This window comes from Eleutherodactylus coqui, chromosome 10 (genome assembly GCF_035609145.1).
Source record: "Eleutherodactylus coqui strain aEleCoq1 chromosome 10, aEleCoq1.hap1, whole genome shotgun sequence".
Taxonomy (NCBI): domain Eukaryota; kingdom Metazoa; phylum Chordata; class Amphibia; order Anura; family Eleutherodactylidae; genus Eleutherodactylus; species Eleutherodactylus coqui.
Window position 1 is genome coordinate 98,194,797 of NC_089846.1, and position 15,140 is coordinate 98,209,936.

General features: G+C 43.7%; 1 long non-coding RNA gene across 1 annotated transcript; it reads left to right on the forward strand.

The window, feature by feature from the left end:
• Positions 1 to 6,899: 6,899 nt before the first annotated feature.
• Positions 6,900 to 13,685, forward strand: LOC136580757 (uncharacterized). The gene is made up of 4 exons (XR_010787008.1): positions 6,900 to 7,037; positions 9,005 to 9,025; positions 11,051 to 11,133; positions 12,707 to 13,685. It is a non-coding gene; the product is annotated as an uncharacterized lncRNA (long non-coding RNA).
• The last annotated feature ends 1,455 nt before the right edge of the window (positions 13,686 to 15,140 follow it).

Sequence of the window (15,140 nt, forward strand, 5' to 3'; positions counted from 1 at the left end):
CCATTTCAAAGAAGAGTTACTTAGGCAACTTGCCTATGAGATCCCGCTGGCTGGAAACTTAGGGGTTGGTAAAACCAAAACCCAGCTAGCCCATTATTTCTACTGGCCTAAGATCAGTATAGACATAGCCAACTACTGTCGGTCATGTGGAATGTGCCCAAGGATTGGGAAATCAGGGCCCGCTCCCAAGGCTCCTTTAGTTACTTTGCCAATAATTGCAGAGACTTTCCAGATGGTTGCTGTGGATCTGATCGGGCCCCTGGCCATTCCCATCAGCTCTTGAAAATGCTACATCCTGACCATAGTTGACTACACCACCCGGTACCCTGAGGCCATGGCCCTGTCCTCCGCAGGGACCGAGAAGGTGGCAAAGGCCCTGATGGCCATATTTTTTCACATAGTATTTCCCAGGGAGTTGCTTACTGATCAGGTGCCCCAGTATATGTCCAGCTTAATGCAGTGCCTCTGTAAGAAAATGCAGGTGCAACATCTGGTAGCCAGCCCGTATCACCCCCAGACTAATTGTCTGTGTCTGTGTGAACGGTTCAATGGCATCCTGAAGCAGATTCTAAATATGTTGATCAAGTCCCAATGACACAACTGGGAGTGGTACCTCCCTCACCTGTTATTTGCTTACTGAGAGGTACATCAGGCCTCAACGGGGTTTTGAGCTCCCGTATGGAAGGTGGGTGCTTGGACCCCTGGCTCTGGTAAGACAATCCTGCGAAGGAGAACTGGTCACCTCTGAAGTGTCAGTCATCTACAAGATACAATTCTAGCCTCCCAATAAAACACAATTACTTCCTAGCCAGCAAATTCGGATATTTCAAGTGCAACAAGAAAAAATGCAAGTGCTGCTCAAATACAGAGAATAAAAAATCTGAATTTGCAAGTTCTATTACAAAAGAAACCTTTAAAAGAAAATTTCACATCAACTGCTCTTTGGATTTCATTATATACCTCCTCCAATGCCCATGCGGTCTCCAATACGTAGGCCGCGCAACACAGAAATTATGCTGCAGAATCAACAGCCATAGATTGAACACTGTACAGGGCTTTCTAAAACACAGTGTATCTCGCCATTCAACTGTTACCCACGGCCAGAGTTTCGAATCTTTTTCAGTTGCTGCTTTGGAACAAAGTCCGTCTAACAATCCAGACAGATTTGAGGCTTTCAGAAGACGCAAGATGTTCTGGATCTTTAGGTTAAACACTTTGTTTCCCATGAGCCTGTATGAAGCCCTCGAGAACATCACGTGAAGACTCAGCTTCTATGTTCATGTTCATTTACACGTTCATCAATTTTATTTATTTTATTTTATTTTATTTATTTACATGACCATTCATGTGTATATATATTCATTTAATTTATTGCTCAAAATGCCTTGTATACTTTTCATTCATGATGATTCATATTGTATTTCAGATCTTCCTTCTTTTTTACCATAATTTTATCTTTATTGTATTAAATATACATGTTCATTTGTCACCCCCCACCCCTTCATTCCACCTCACTATCTCTCACATACTTCTCTAAAATATTCCTTTTCACCCAGATGGCACTTTTTCTCCCCAATTTGTGCCTGATAAGTTCACTTCTCTGCGCGCGCTCCACACAGCCGCAAGCCGCTAGTCACAAGCGAGCCCTACTCTTTCTGACGTGAGCAGGCCAGCTCTCTCCAGCGCTCCAGTTCTGCAGGCCCCAGACTTCGCGAGGAGGTTTGTGGTGCACACTGATGCCAGAGCATATGGGTGCTCTTCTCAGCCAAATAAACTCTGGTGAGGAATAGCCCCCTGTGCTTTATCTCAGCCACAAGCTTCTGTCCAGAGATGTGGCCAACACTACAGTAGAAGATAAGTGCTTAGCATTTGTGTGGGCCCTGCAGAAGCTGCAGCCGTATTTCTATGGGTGCAACTACACCATTGTGACAGATCACAACCCTCTCAGCCGGCTGAGGGGTTGCAGGTGATAATGGGACATCTCTACAATAGAGTCTTGCTTTGTGTTTCAATCTGCCATCTTTCTGGTCTGGAAATATTTGACTCAATTTAGGCAGATGTTTAAGGCCGCCTGCACACGGGCAGAAATCCCGCCGAGGGATTTCCCGCGGGATTTCCGCCACTGAAAGTTTGCATAGGAGTGCATTACAATACGCACTCCTATGCAGACGGCCGCAGTTTGGCCGCGCGAAATCTCGCGCGGCAAACAAACCGCGGCATGTCCTATTTTTGTGCGGGGCACGCACTCACCCGGCCGCACATGAGAGAGCCGGGGCCGCCAGGCGCGGGTGAGTACGCGCTCGTCCCTGCAGGCTCTCAGGTCGGGTCCCGCGGCGAGAATTCTCGCTGCCGGATCCGACCCGCTCGTCTGCAGGCGGCCTAAGTGTATTTCCTGCCAAGCAGAGCTCAACAATATTCATTCAACTGCCTTGCACACCTGTACCAGAGGGGCCTTTGATCCAATTTGCTCTTTTTGGGACCAGCAAAACAGTCCTTTGTTGTAGTGATAACAAAATTAGCCATTTGTAGGAGATCCCATTGTCTCCCTGCCCCTCTAATACGCATCCTCTAGACATGCTGACTGCAATTTCCCTCCCCCGAGATGGGATAGAGGGGATTATGGGTCATTTGAAGGTCCCAGCTAAACAGCAATTATATTTTCAAAAGTGTGAGTATATAACAAACACAGTTTTTGGTATTTGTTATAGGAAATAGCTTCCCTGTTGGAGTGCCTCCAAGGGAAATATGTCCAAAATGTTAAATTGGGTTTCCATCCGGAAGATCTGTGCATCTACTTAGCCAGCCTTCAGATTATGTTATGAGGAGAACAGCAGAGGTTGGACACTAATGGACTTTAAAACTAAAGGGGGGTTTTCACCCAATTGTCAGACCCAGGAGTTGTATCTAAATTCAGACCTCTCCACCATTATTTTAAGAACACAGCTAGGAGCACACATGCATCCTCTCGGCCACCGTCACAGCAAGTGCAGAGGGGGAAGATTGCATGTGTGCCACAGCCACCAATATGAGCACATTGACAGTCATGGCCACACATTGTAACCGTATCCGTGAATTTAGATGCATTCCTTATAGGTGGAGCATTTAAAATAATGTTCTGCACTGTACTGTTCAGGGAGACTGGTGTATGTATCATGAGGGAACCTCACAGAAGATCAAAATGACTCTCAGATACGATGGCAGGACAGAAGGGTCTGGTGATTGTTTCCCTCTTCGTAGCTGTTGTTCAATCTAAGCTGTGTGTTCTGGAAAAAAGAGTTAAAACAACATATTAATGATTAACAAGCCCAATAGCAGCTCCATCTGTCTGCAGCTTCATCAGTTCCAGAGTTTTTGGGTTGCAGGCAGTAGTGTTCACAACCTTTGGATGATTCTTGGGCCCTTACACTCTTGTTTGCTAATAATGTGGTTGCTCCAGGGAGGGAAGTCCTAAACCCATTCTCACCACCCAGGAGCAAAAGTGATGGGACCAAACTGGGCTCTTTCCAAGGGCTCCATAACAGCAGCTTTTCCAGGGAACTTTATTCTGTAAGAGTTCTCAGATAGATAGGTGATGCTACTGACTATCAGTGAAGAATTACTGACTCCTCCTTCCTGAGTTTCCGATACTCCCGCATGATGCTTCAGCCTGTAATCTGATAAGGAAAACTGGTATTAAACCTGGAGAAAGTCTTACAATAATGTTCCATATATAATCAGCATCGAGTCAGATATTCTACAATCTACATCGCAGTGATATGTATGGAATCGCTAAAAGTTGGGAATTACTGGAGAGAAGATTTCCATTCATGCCCATCACTTACATTATTATATCAAACACTTACTCTATAATGTACATCCTTTCATATGACAGAACCGAACAGCACCGAACATCCCCATTGACTATAATGGGGTCCATTTCATTTCTGCACAGCAGTCCAGCATTTTACCGGATGGAAAAGTCCTGCATGCAGGACTTTTTCTCCAGGTATTTTGTGCCAGATCTGTGACGGAACCTCCGAATAAATGTGAAAGCAGCCTTAGTCATCTTAAAGTCACAGTACAACAATTAACATTAGAAATACTTCACAGTCCAACAAGATTAAGCATATGGTTGGCTGTAGCTAGATAATGAAGTGGCAAATGCTGTGTAGTCAATCTGCTTTGCAGACCCCTTTAAGGGGTTTAGATACAGACATCACTAAGAGAATCAAGATGAAGGAACTACAGCTAGAGAGACTGCTACAGAGAGGTCACATCATCCTGTTGTTCTGTGCATTGGGATACCCATGACAGACATCCAAGGACCGTTCACCTATGCTACAGTACCAACTTGCTAGAGACACGTAAGTGAGGTGGGCCCTCAGAAAAAAAACTGCCGTGTGCACACGGGTAGTGACTTAAGTGCAGACTTGACAGTTAAAAAATACGCAAGCTTGACCCAATGCCAAGGAAACACATAATCATCCTTCAGTTGTGAACAAGATAATGGACAACATTTGCATCACTTTTGGACTGTATGCAGGCGACTGGCACTGCTGGGTGGAAAAGTTTAATATTTGTGATTTATGAAAGATTATTATAATATTCTGCATATAATTAATTAGGGTTAGTTAGGTTAGCCAACTGTTCTGTAATTACTTTAGATCGCCTATCTATTAACAGAAGTTTCAATTGCCAACTAATTCTCCAAGTTTGTTATAATATATATATATATATATATATATATATATATATATATTTTGTAAGCCCCGTGTGCACATCATACTCCGCTTCCTGTGTCGCCTGCCCCTACTGCTACAACCCTACCCACTCTTCATGTCTAAAGTTGTGTTGAATCATAAAACGGGTTACCACATGAAAAGCAGTTATCACCTATTCATAATGAACGATTGCTGGATGCTCAACTAATCATTAAAATGGGGGTCCTAAGCCCAAGTTCCAGAAGAGCCTGATAGGACAGTGGTCATACCTGCGCACTACTGCACTGGATGACCCCTTTATTCGATCAGAGGAGCTCTTTCTATCATTTTCTGTAGTGCCCAGCATTTTCTAGTTATGACTCAGCTAGTCACTATTTATATAGGTTTTGTACAAAGATCAGCCCCAAGGACCTCCACTCATCAGGAAAACAAGGGTCAATGATGGTCATTTGGCTGATCTAATCCAGCTGAGTAGAGGCGGAGAGGCGGGCACTGCATATAACACTACAGATTCATGGCTGAAGGTCCTTGTATATGGAGCAATTTTCTGCAGTAGACAAACACCAATCAACGAGATCTACCGATCCATTACACAAGCCAATTCAGACTCTTCTGGAGGATGACTGATCGCTCATACACTCATTCGTCCTCATATGGGTGTTGTTAGTCTGCCACAAATCTCTCCATATACGCATATTCATGTGCACATAATTAAACCGATCACCTGACAAACGCACGTTTGCTTGTTCGTTGGCTGATCTTTGCACTTTTACATGATCTGATGATTGGGAAAGAACATTCTTGCCTGATTATCAGGCCATATAAAAAGGCCTTTAAAGGGGTTCACTAAAAGTTTTTCCTCCAAAAAAATTCTTTCATTTCAAAATTAGAGCCGGGGCCGCTAATGTATTTGTTTGTTTCTCTAATGAGAAGTCACATGCGTGACCTGTGATGTCACCAGGTCTTCTAGCACAGTGAAGCTTTGTAACCAGGCCACATGATGTAGTAATGATGATGCCCTGGTCTGTTTAAATGACGTCACTGACGGCGTTCCATTTTGGGGTTTTGCATTAGATAAACAACTATATATCTGCTGCAGCTAATGTAAAGAAGGGGCAGCTGGAGGACAGAAGAGGCAGGAGAGCTATAAGTCCATGGAGAGGTATTAACGATTTTCTTTTTTAATTTGTTTCCCCCACACTGCTGCCAATATCCCTTAGTTGGACAACCCCTTCAAGCTAGTTGCTGGGTCAGCTCTCTCCTTAACATCCACAGACTTTCCTGCAGCAGGTACTACTCATCTGTGGCGTCTCTCCTCTCTGTGGTTCTGATAGGCAGGCAGGTAAGTTCCAGAGGTGCAGCAAGGCTCCGTTGCAGGAGACACACGCTCAATTTACGGAGGTCATGTGCTCGGTTCTTGTAGTTCACGCGCTCAGTACTCAGAGGCCATGCACTTAGTTCTTGGATGACACACGACTAGTTATCGGAGGACACACTCATTTTTCAGAGGTCACAGGCTCAGTTCTCGGAGGTCACACACTCAGTTCTCGCAGGTCACGTGCTCATTTCTCGGAGGTCACATGCTCAGTTCTCATAGGTCAGATGCTCAGTTCTTGGAGGACACACGCTTAGTTCTCAGAGGTCGCAGGCTCAGTTTTTGGAGGTCACGTGCTCAGTTCTTGGAGAATACATGCTCAGTTGTTGGAGGTCACGCTCTTAGTTCTCAAAGGTCACGCACTCAGTTCTTGGAGGCCACGCACTCAGTTCTTGCATGTTATGCACTCAGTTCTTGGAGGTATGCGTTCAGTTCTTGGATGTCACGCACTCAGTTCTTGAATGTTATGCACTCAGTTTTTGGAGGTACACATTAAGTTCTTGGAGGTCATGCACTTAGTTCTTGAAGGTCACACTATCAGTTCTTGGAGATCACGCTCTCAATTCTCGGTGGTCACACATTCAGTTCTCAGAGGTTACATGTTCAGTGAGTGCAGGTCACGTCCTTAGTTTTTGGAGGTCACATGCTCAGTTGTTGGAGGTCATGCTCGTTTGGGTGTTACTGTAAGATGGGGTTATAAATCCAAATAAAGTTTTCAAAGCTTTATTGCTGGAATGTGAGGCTATGAGCTGCCTGATGACTGTACAAGTAGGCAGGTTGTCAGATTGCAATTTCTGCATTAATAGGTGAAGTTCAGGCACAGAACTAGTTCACAGTAAGCAGGAGGTGTGGCACGCTCGCTCTTATATAAGGAGCATTCAGAGATGCCAACTGTGAAAGTAACTCTTCCAGAATGTTTTCCTACCTGCTGCTCCTGCTGATCGCCTCTCTACAGTTCACTGGTGAGTCCTGAAGCTTAAGTAAATAGCATGGATTGTATTCATATGGGGGGCCTTCTTAGGGTTACCTTAAGTTTATGAGGTTGATATTTTTGGGTGCCTCTGTTTCTTAGAGTTCAGGTAACTGCCTGACCCAGAGCTCTTTACTGTTATTGGTGGATTGAAGCTGGTTCTGATATTTCCTATCATCAGTAGCCCTAATGTATATAACGCAGAGGACCTCAGAAGGTCATAGATTGAGATGCTTTAGAATTCTTTGACTTTCTGAAAATTTCTCTCTTTGAGCCCCTCCATCTTATACATTGTAGGGGAGAATGGTGAGTCCACCTGTTTATAATCAGTCTGATGCCATTTTCCCAGGTCTGCAGAGACCCTTCCCTGATGGCTTCTGTAAGGGGTACATTGCTGCAATCTATGACATTTTTAGTCACAGCCATCAGCTTGTCTTCTTGTGTGATGTCTTAATATTTGCCTTATCCAGAATATTTCAGGTCTATGCCAAGGGTGAGGCTGACCTCTTCAGAATTGCATATGCTAATGCTATGTATGGAATGTGGATATACGGCTTAGCCTTGGATACTATAAGTAGGAGTCCTCCTCTAATCTTCATAGTGATTGCTTGGGTGAAATAATCTGCTTCCTGTATGAAATTACAGAGGGTGTCATCCTCGTTATGTCTGGACATTTTGTAGCTTCTTTAACTAGTAAGATGCATTGACCCATTTGCTGTGGAGGCCTGCGATGCCATGGCCAGGAGGTCTAGGTAGCCAAACTTTACCCTCAAAGAGCAAAACTCCAATGGTGGGATGTTTAAAGGAAGTTGGTCACCGAAAACCATCATAAACCAAACCTAAGCAAACAAGTAACCACAGCCATGGCCCCAAAATTTTTGTTTTTGTGTAGTGTGCACATTATGCAAGTGAATTGGGACTGGTCCCATGCATATTTCCATTGCAGGACTGCTATGGCCTCTCTCCCTCTCTGTCAACTCAAAACACAACCCTTGGTTCTTGATTGACTCCCTAGCTTCTCTAAGCTAGAGATGTTGTGCGCTCCATACACAGCGCATGTGGCAGACATGTCCCCTGCTGTGGGCATTGGGAAGTGTGGCATATGTGCAATGTGTGGACCGCATGCCATCCCCAGATCAAGCAAACTGGAGATGTCAATAAGAGCCAAGGGGTGTGTTTTGAGCTGACGGAGGAGGAAAGAACCCAGACTAGTCTTGCAATGGAAAAGCCCACCAGACTTGTCACAGCTAATTTGCATACCCCACATCATAAGAAAACAGCAATTTCAGGGCTTTGGAGTGGAAAAAAGGTATAGTTGAGCAATGCCATGTTGATAAGTGGATATGGCTCCTTCCTTAGGGCAAGCCCCTGATCATATGAGCACATTTAGTCCCAGATAGGCAGAGGTCAAAGGCCCCCAGTGGCACTCACCTTGTAGCCCACCTCCATAATTAGCTGGTAGAACATACCTAAGACGGTCTTCCTACCATAGAGGCCTTAGTACGGGTGCTAAATTCTAGAAAATAGTGCAGAACAGCATAGAAAGCTGAATACGATCCTGAGCGGGCAGCTGCGTGACCTGCTGGATAAAAAGGCAAGGTCCCTACTACCCTAGACCATCAGGGAGATAAACACTACCCCCATTCACACCCTAGACAATAAGGGTTATTACTGCTAATTCTTTTAGCAGCAGAGAAGGCCGCAGTCTTGTGTTGAGTATCTGCACCTATTGGCCCTAGAGAGCTGCCATGGACATCACATATGCATAGTCAAAGATTTGTGTTATTAAATGCATCTAATTGCTGAACACATCACCATCCGGAAGCACCAAGATTATCCGGTTTTATGTTCTTATCACACAAATTGCCACCACATTCCAGCATTCTTAGATGTTACATTCATTATTCTTCCCGTATGACTGTATACTGTGATTAATATCTCCTTCTCTCTGCATTGCAGGAGCTCTTGGTTACTCCTATTGTAAGTATACAAAATCCTTCTATCCTTGAACATAAAGCAAACCATGCTACAGAGGGCACATAAAGGAGCCACTGCGCTGCCATCAATATGACGTAGAAGGGTGTATTCTCCAAGGGATGTCACACTTGTTATCAAGAAACCCACCGAACTGCACACATTCATATAAAAAAGAACCACCAAAATCTTCAGTTATAGGGCATCTGAAGAGACGTCCATTACAAGTCAGTCAGATATGACATAACCACATTGGTTGAGGTTCAGCAACTTTGGGACCAATGATCTTTACCAGCCCAAGTTATAGCCCACTCCCAATAACCCATGTGTTACACCAAATATCGGCAGTACTAGGGTATCACATGGATCGTAGTGTATTAAAGGCACAAATAGCAATAAATTATACACATTACCCACAATACATCAGGGGAAAAAAACGCATCTACAGATTTTGGTTCTGGCAGTCCAGTGGCTTGGGTGTGGTATTTTAGACTCTTTCATGCGAGGCTCTTTCATATAGTTTTCTTCCCTGTAAATGTCTTCCCTAAAAGACTGCTCTATAACTCTTCCTTACAAGACTATTCTATACAAAACTCTTTCTTACAAGTCTCAACACTACAAGACCCTTCCCTATAAAAATTTCCTACAAGTCTCTTCCCTACAAAACTCTTTCCTGCAAGCCTCTTCCCTATAAGACTCTTCCCTATAAGTCTCTGACGTATAAAACTCTTTCATACAAGGCTCTCCCCTATAACACTCTTCCCTAATCCTCCTCCTTGCAAGTATTTTCATTATAAGATTCTTCCGTATAAGAATCTTGCCTAAAAATCTCTTCTGTATAGGACTCTTCCCAACAAGTTTTTTACCTAAGATTCTTCTCTGTAAGACTCTTCCCTACAAGACTCTTCCTACAAGTCTGTTCGCTATAAGACTCTTCCCCACAAGACCTTTCCTACAAGTCTGTTCCCTATAAGACTCTTCCCTACAAGACTCTTCCCACAAGTCTGTTCCCTATAAGACTCTTCCCTACAAAACTCTTCCTACAAGTCTGTTCCCTATAGGACTCTTCCCTACAAGACTCTTTCTACAAGTCTGTTCCCTATAAGACTCTTCCCTACAAGACTCTTCCTACAAGTCTGTTCCCTATAAGACTCTTCTCTACAAAACTCTTCCTACAAGTCTGTTCCCTATAAGACTCTTCCCTACAAAACTCTTCCTACAAGTCTGTTCCCTATAAGACTCTTCCCTACAAGACTATTTCTTATAAGACTCTTCCCGAAAAATCTCTACCCTAAAATTCTCTTCCCTATAAGACCATTCCCTACATGTGTCTTCCCTATTAAGCCGCTTTCACGAGAAAATCGTGCAAGATTTGTGCATTGTGAGTCACATAAATATCGCACAAATATGACCTCATACACATGAGTGATGTGGGCCGGGAAAAAAATCGCAACATGTCCTATTTTTTTTTTAGTTCCTCAGAATGCTTCGGCCATTGTTTTCAATGGGACAGTAAAACACATTGCATGGCTTGCGATGTGCACGCGAGTGTGACGTTCGGTTTCCCATTGAAAACAATTGGAAACACTCGAAATCCACGCTGGAGGATAGCAACTGTACTGAAGTGATGGGAGGCATTTTTGACATAGAAACGCCTTGCATCAGCAGGTACATTGAACGCTCACGGGCATGATACTGTGCTGAGTTCCATGTCCTGATATCGCACTCGACCGTATGTAGGAAGCCTAAGTCTCTTCTATAGAATTTTTCCTACAAGACTACTCCCTAGAAATCTCTTTTATATAAGACTCTTCCCTACAAGACTCTCCCTTATAAGTCTCTTCTCTATATGACTCTTCCCTAAAAATCTCGTCTTTATAGGACCCTTCCCTAACGGTTTCCTCCCTGTAGCACTCTTCTCTACAAGACTCTTCCCTGCAAGTCTCTTCTCTACAAACTCTTCCCAATAAGACTCTTCCCTAAATCATTACCCGATATAATGTGTTTGTCTTTCCCTCCTTATAATTGTAGATGGTGTTCCAACATGGGGAATAGTGTGTTTGGCCCTTGTGGGCTCGGTGTTGGTCCTGCTGTTTCTTGCCTTCGCTCTTATGGTAAGTTACAGAATTTGTTGCTAGAAAGAAAATGTTTTTGAGGGTTTTTTAATGTCCTTAAAAATAAATAAACAAATAAAATATCAAACACCAAATTATGCAAATCTGTCCATGACCGGGCTTCTAACAAACCACAGTGGGACACAACAGTAAACCACAACTGGAGCAGCACATTCCACTGTCCACCATCAGTACTGTTCTGTCCTCTGTCCTTGACCTCTTAGTATTCTACACTCCATTATTTACAACCTCCCGCCCAGAGCCAGTTTAAGGTTTGTGGATGATTCTGGGAAAGGATTTGTTATGGACCTTAATCCCACCTCTAGAACTTGGACCCCATCTGAGCCCCTATGGCCACCATGTACACTGTCAGAAAGTTGGTCTCGCGTGCACATTATTTTGCCCACTGAAATCTATGGGAGTTATGGAGAAAGCCAAGGCAGTCACCCTTCCACCTATTCTCGGCTATATAAAGTCACCACTAGTCACGGAGGGGTCCTCATTTTCCAAAGAGCTGGGTTTCCCAGGGTGAACAGTGATTTCAGGGGTGTAACAAAAAAAAGGCTGTGAGGGCAAAATAGAAGAACTATGTTTGCTGGGGAAGCTGGAGGGCCCCTTCTTCCTGCCCATCACCTCTTAGGTCCTCTTCACTTTGCTGGTATGCCCATACATCTGCTTCTACCTGCTAGATTGGACCCGCTAATATTCAGTGTCTTAAGAACATCTACTTGAAGGGATTGTATTTTCAAATACCTTATTAGGGAATTCTGATTTAAGGGGGTTGTCCAAGAATTCAACAACAGGGCTGCTGTCCATGCAGCCTATGAGAATCCTATCTTAGGACAGGTAAATGCATCTCTCTGGACTGGAGAGGGCAAAGCCTAATGCCGCAGTGTGTGTTCCTGTTAGACCACATGATAAAGTGTGGCGGGAACAGACAGTGTAGTGTTAGTCTCCACCCCCTGCTCTCCCAGCCCCAGCTACTTCCCCTCCAATCCCAAGATGCATTCACTTTTCTTTGAATGGGATTTTCACAGGCTGCATGGACAACAGCTATTTTCTTGAAATCCTGGTAAACCCTTTTAATTAATTAGCCACAGCTATGTCTAGCATAAATGAAAGTCTGTGGGGGCCCTTGGATGTTTGTGTATTTTATGGACATAATAATGATGTAAATGGGTACCATGTAGTTCTTTATGCCTCCTGTGGGGGTGCTGCAGGGGAATTAAACACTTACTGCCAGGTTCCCCCACAGATCAGAGCTGATCACTGGTGGTTCCATCAGCAGGATGCCCTGTGAGCCTCTTATTTTCGGGGAAGCATTGTAACAGAATAACATTACTTACCACTGATGCCCCTTTACGCGTTATAAGGTCTTTTCATTGGCCTTCAAATTTTTTTGTAGTCCAGCTTTTATGATTTTACCTTAAGATCCTCTGTAAAATATGTGTAATGCTTTGTGTCTTTGAAGAGACGTTCCACCTTTTTGTCTTCTCTACTTGAACCATTTTGTTGTGAGGGTCACTCAGCGTTGACGGCCTCCTTCTTACACTTTCAACTGCTTACATTCCAGATTGCTATGCGCCGTAGACAAAGCAGACGTTGCTGAAGGAGGATGGAGAAGATCTAGAATGTTCTACATGTTTCCCCTGATTTCTTAAGCGCTGAGGAACATGTTGGCGCTATTAAAATAAAGATTATTATTACACCATGAGATCCTGGAGACACTGATTCCTTCGGGACTTTCAACGCATCAAAATCAAATAGTGAAGTTCATGAAGGACACGTGAAGCTAAATGTTCGGACCCTTTGTATCTGCCGCAGTTGTCTATGGATCAGAGGCGTAACTTGAAGCTCCTGGGCCCCAATGCAAAACCTGGAACGGGGCCCCCAACTATAATGCTTTATTCATAGTACTGAGCCTAATGGGCCCCCCAAGGCTCCTGAGTCTGGGTGCAACCGCATCCCCTGCATCCTCTATAGTTACGCCCCTGCTATGGATTTAATAAAACATCTGCTAAGAGAAAGTCATACCCCTCTATTAGGTGGCACTTGTCAGTTGGGTGGCACTGAACTCACAGTTAAAGACCCCCTGCAGTCATGTCTTTTTTGTATATAGAAGCCCGTTTGCTACTAAACTTTATGCAGTAAATGTCCCAAGGATGAACTTTTTAGAGTTTTGCAGAAAGGGTTAGATGGTGCCAACAGCTCCTCCCAACTCCCTCTATATTCGCATGATTGGCCTTAGTTTCCTGTACTGACCAGGAGGGCGCTAGAGAAGAAGCCAGTCTGACCAAGTCCTGCATCCGCAGAGCCTGCCCAGTGCTCATCTACTCACATGGTGGCACTCTAATACCAAAAACACAAGTAGCATAGTATGTTAGACTGAAAGAAGACAATGTCCATCTAGTTCAGCCTATTTCCACCCCCACCCCCTAGTTGATCTAGAAGAAGGCAAAAAAAACTATGAGACAGAAAAGAAAAGTGTAAGAGAAAAGTGTAAAGATAGAAAATGCTGCTCTTGTCATAAATTATTAAAACACCAAAGTGTCTGTGTCTTATGTCTTCTTTCCATTGATGCGTTTATTAAGTGTAACTCGGCTTTACTTATTACATCAGCATACTCTCTGAAAGTTTAGCTGAGCCAATACATACAAATGTCAGTTACAATAATCTAGGCATCTCGTATATCTCGTTACATGTCCTTCTCCACTGAATTATGTAGGGAAGACAATTCAAGAGATTAGATGTAGGATTCTCGCACACATAGGTAACATCAGACGAGGTGAGGAAACATCCTTGGCATGCCATATAATGTCAATTTATTGAAATTCCAAGACATAGAACTTATACGTTTAAACGGTGGGAGAGGGTAGATCAATGATAAACTATTGTGCAAAGAAACATCATGGATTTACCGTCTGGATTCTAGCCATCCGAGAAACTTTATGAGATTTTATTGTTTGCTCCCTTTATATGACATCCGATGAGAAGTGTTTAATGATTGCTGTTTTGTGGTTTGTGGTGGATTTTATCCTCTTCACGATGCATGTTTGAGGTTGGTTATTATCAATTGGATCAGAGTATGTTTATCTTGCCCGCTAGGGAGGCATTTTGACTGGTCACATCCTTGCCTGGTTTCCCCAGGCTCGCAGTATGTTAGAGTGCATGCATGGGCTCAATTGTGCAATGTGCTTTCCATTTTCGTTACGTTCATGCCGGAGTGCCTTGTCAATCCATCAGCCTCTCTGTGGGGGCTGATAACATGGCACAGCCTTGGGGAATCTCCTCCCTTTATCGTCTTGTTTCCCGCTGGTGCCTCTGTGCATGTGCGAGCTGGTTTGTGACGCGTCGATCACGTGGTCTTGGGGATCCTCCCCTCCCGGTGGGATATGGTGATTGGACCTTGCATTCAAGTGCCTTGATTAGGGGCGCTGACTAAGGGGCTATTTAAACCAGCTTATGCACATCCCTATCTGAGGCTCAATTTACATGCTGTCAGTCCACCATCGGGGCTGACGGTTTACATCTTTTTTGTTTTACTCTATCCATTTTATTCTATGAACTTAATTTAGTTAAGGTAATGCTTGTGCTTCTGATTCTAGGAGGCAAGCACTATAGGTAAAATACATGTAATTTATTTATGTCTAATGATCAGAAATATATGGAATTACATATGATATCATTGGTTGGACAAGATTGGCAATACACCCTCAGACTAGAAGGAGTAGATAGTCCAGCACTTTATATAGAGACTGGTCTCTACTCCTGATATTTTTGTATGTTGTTTTTCCTAGTATTTTGTGGCCTCCTTAGGCTTATTTTATTTATTAATAAAAGTTATATTTTAGGTTCATTGGTGAATTACATAAGAATTAAACCCTACTGCTTCAGTGACTTCAATTGTCAGTTACTATTCGTGGGATGTTGTACTCCGTCCTGACACACCCAGAAACCACCATAAAACCTCCTAGAAACGCCCATTTTGTGGCATATTTATAGGGAGT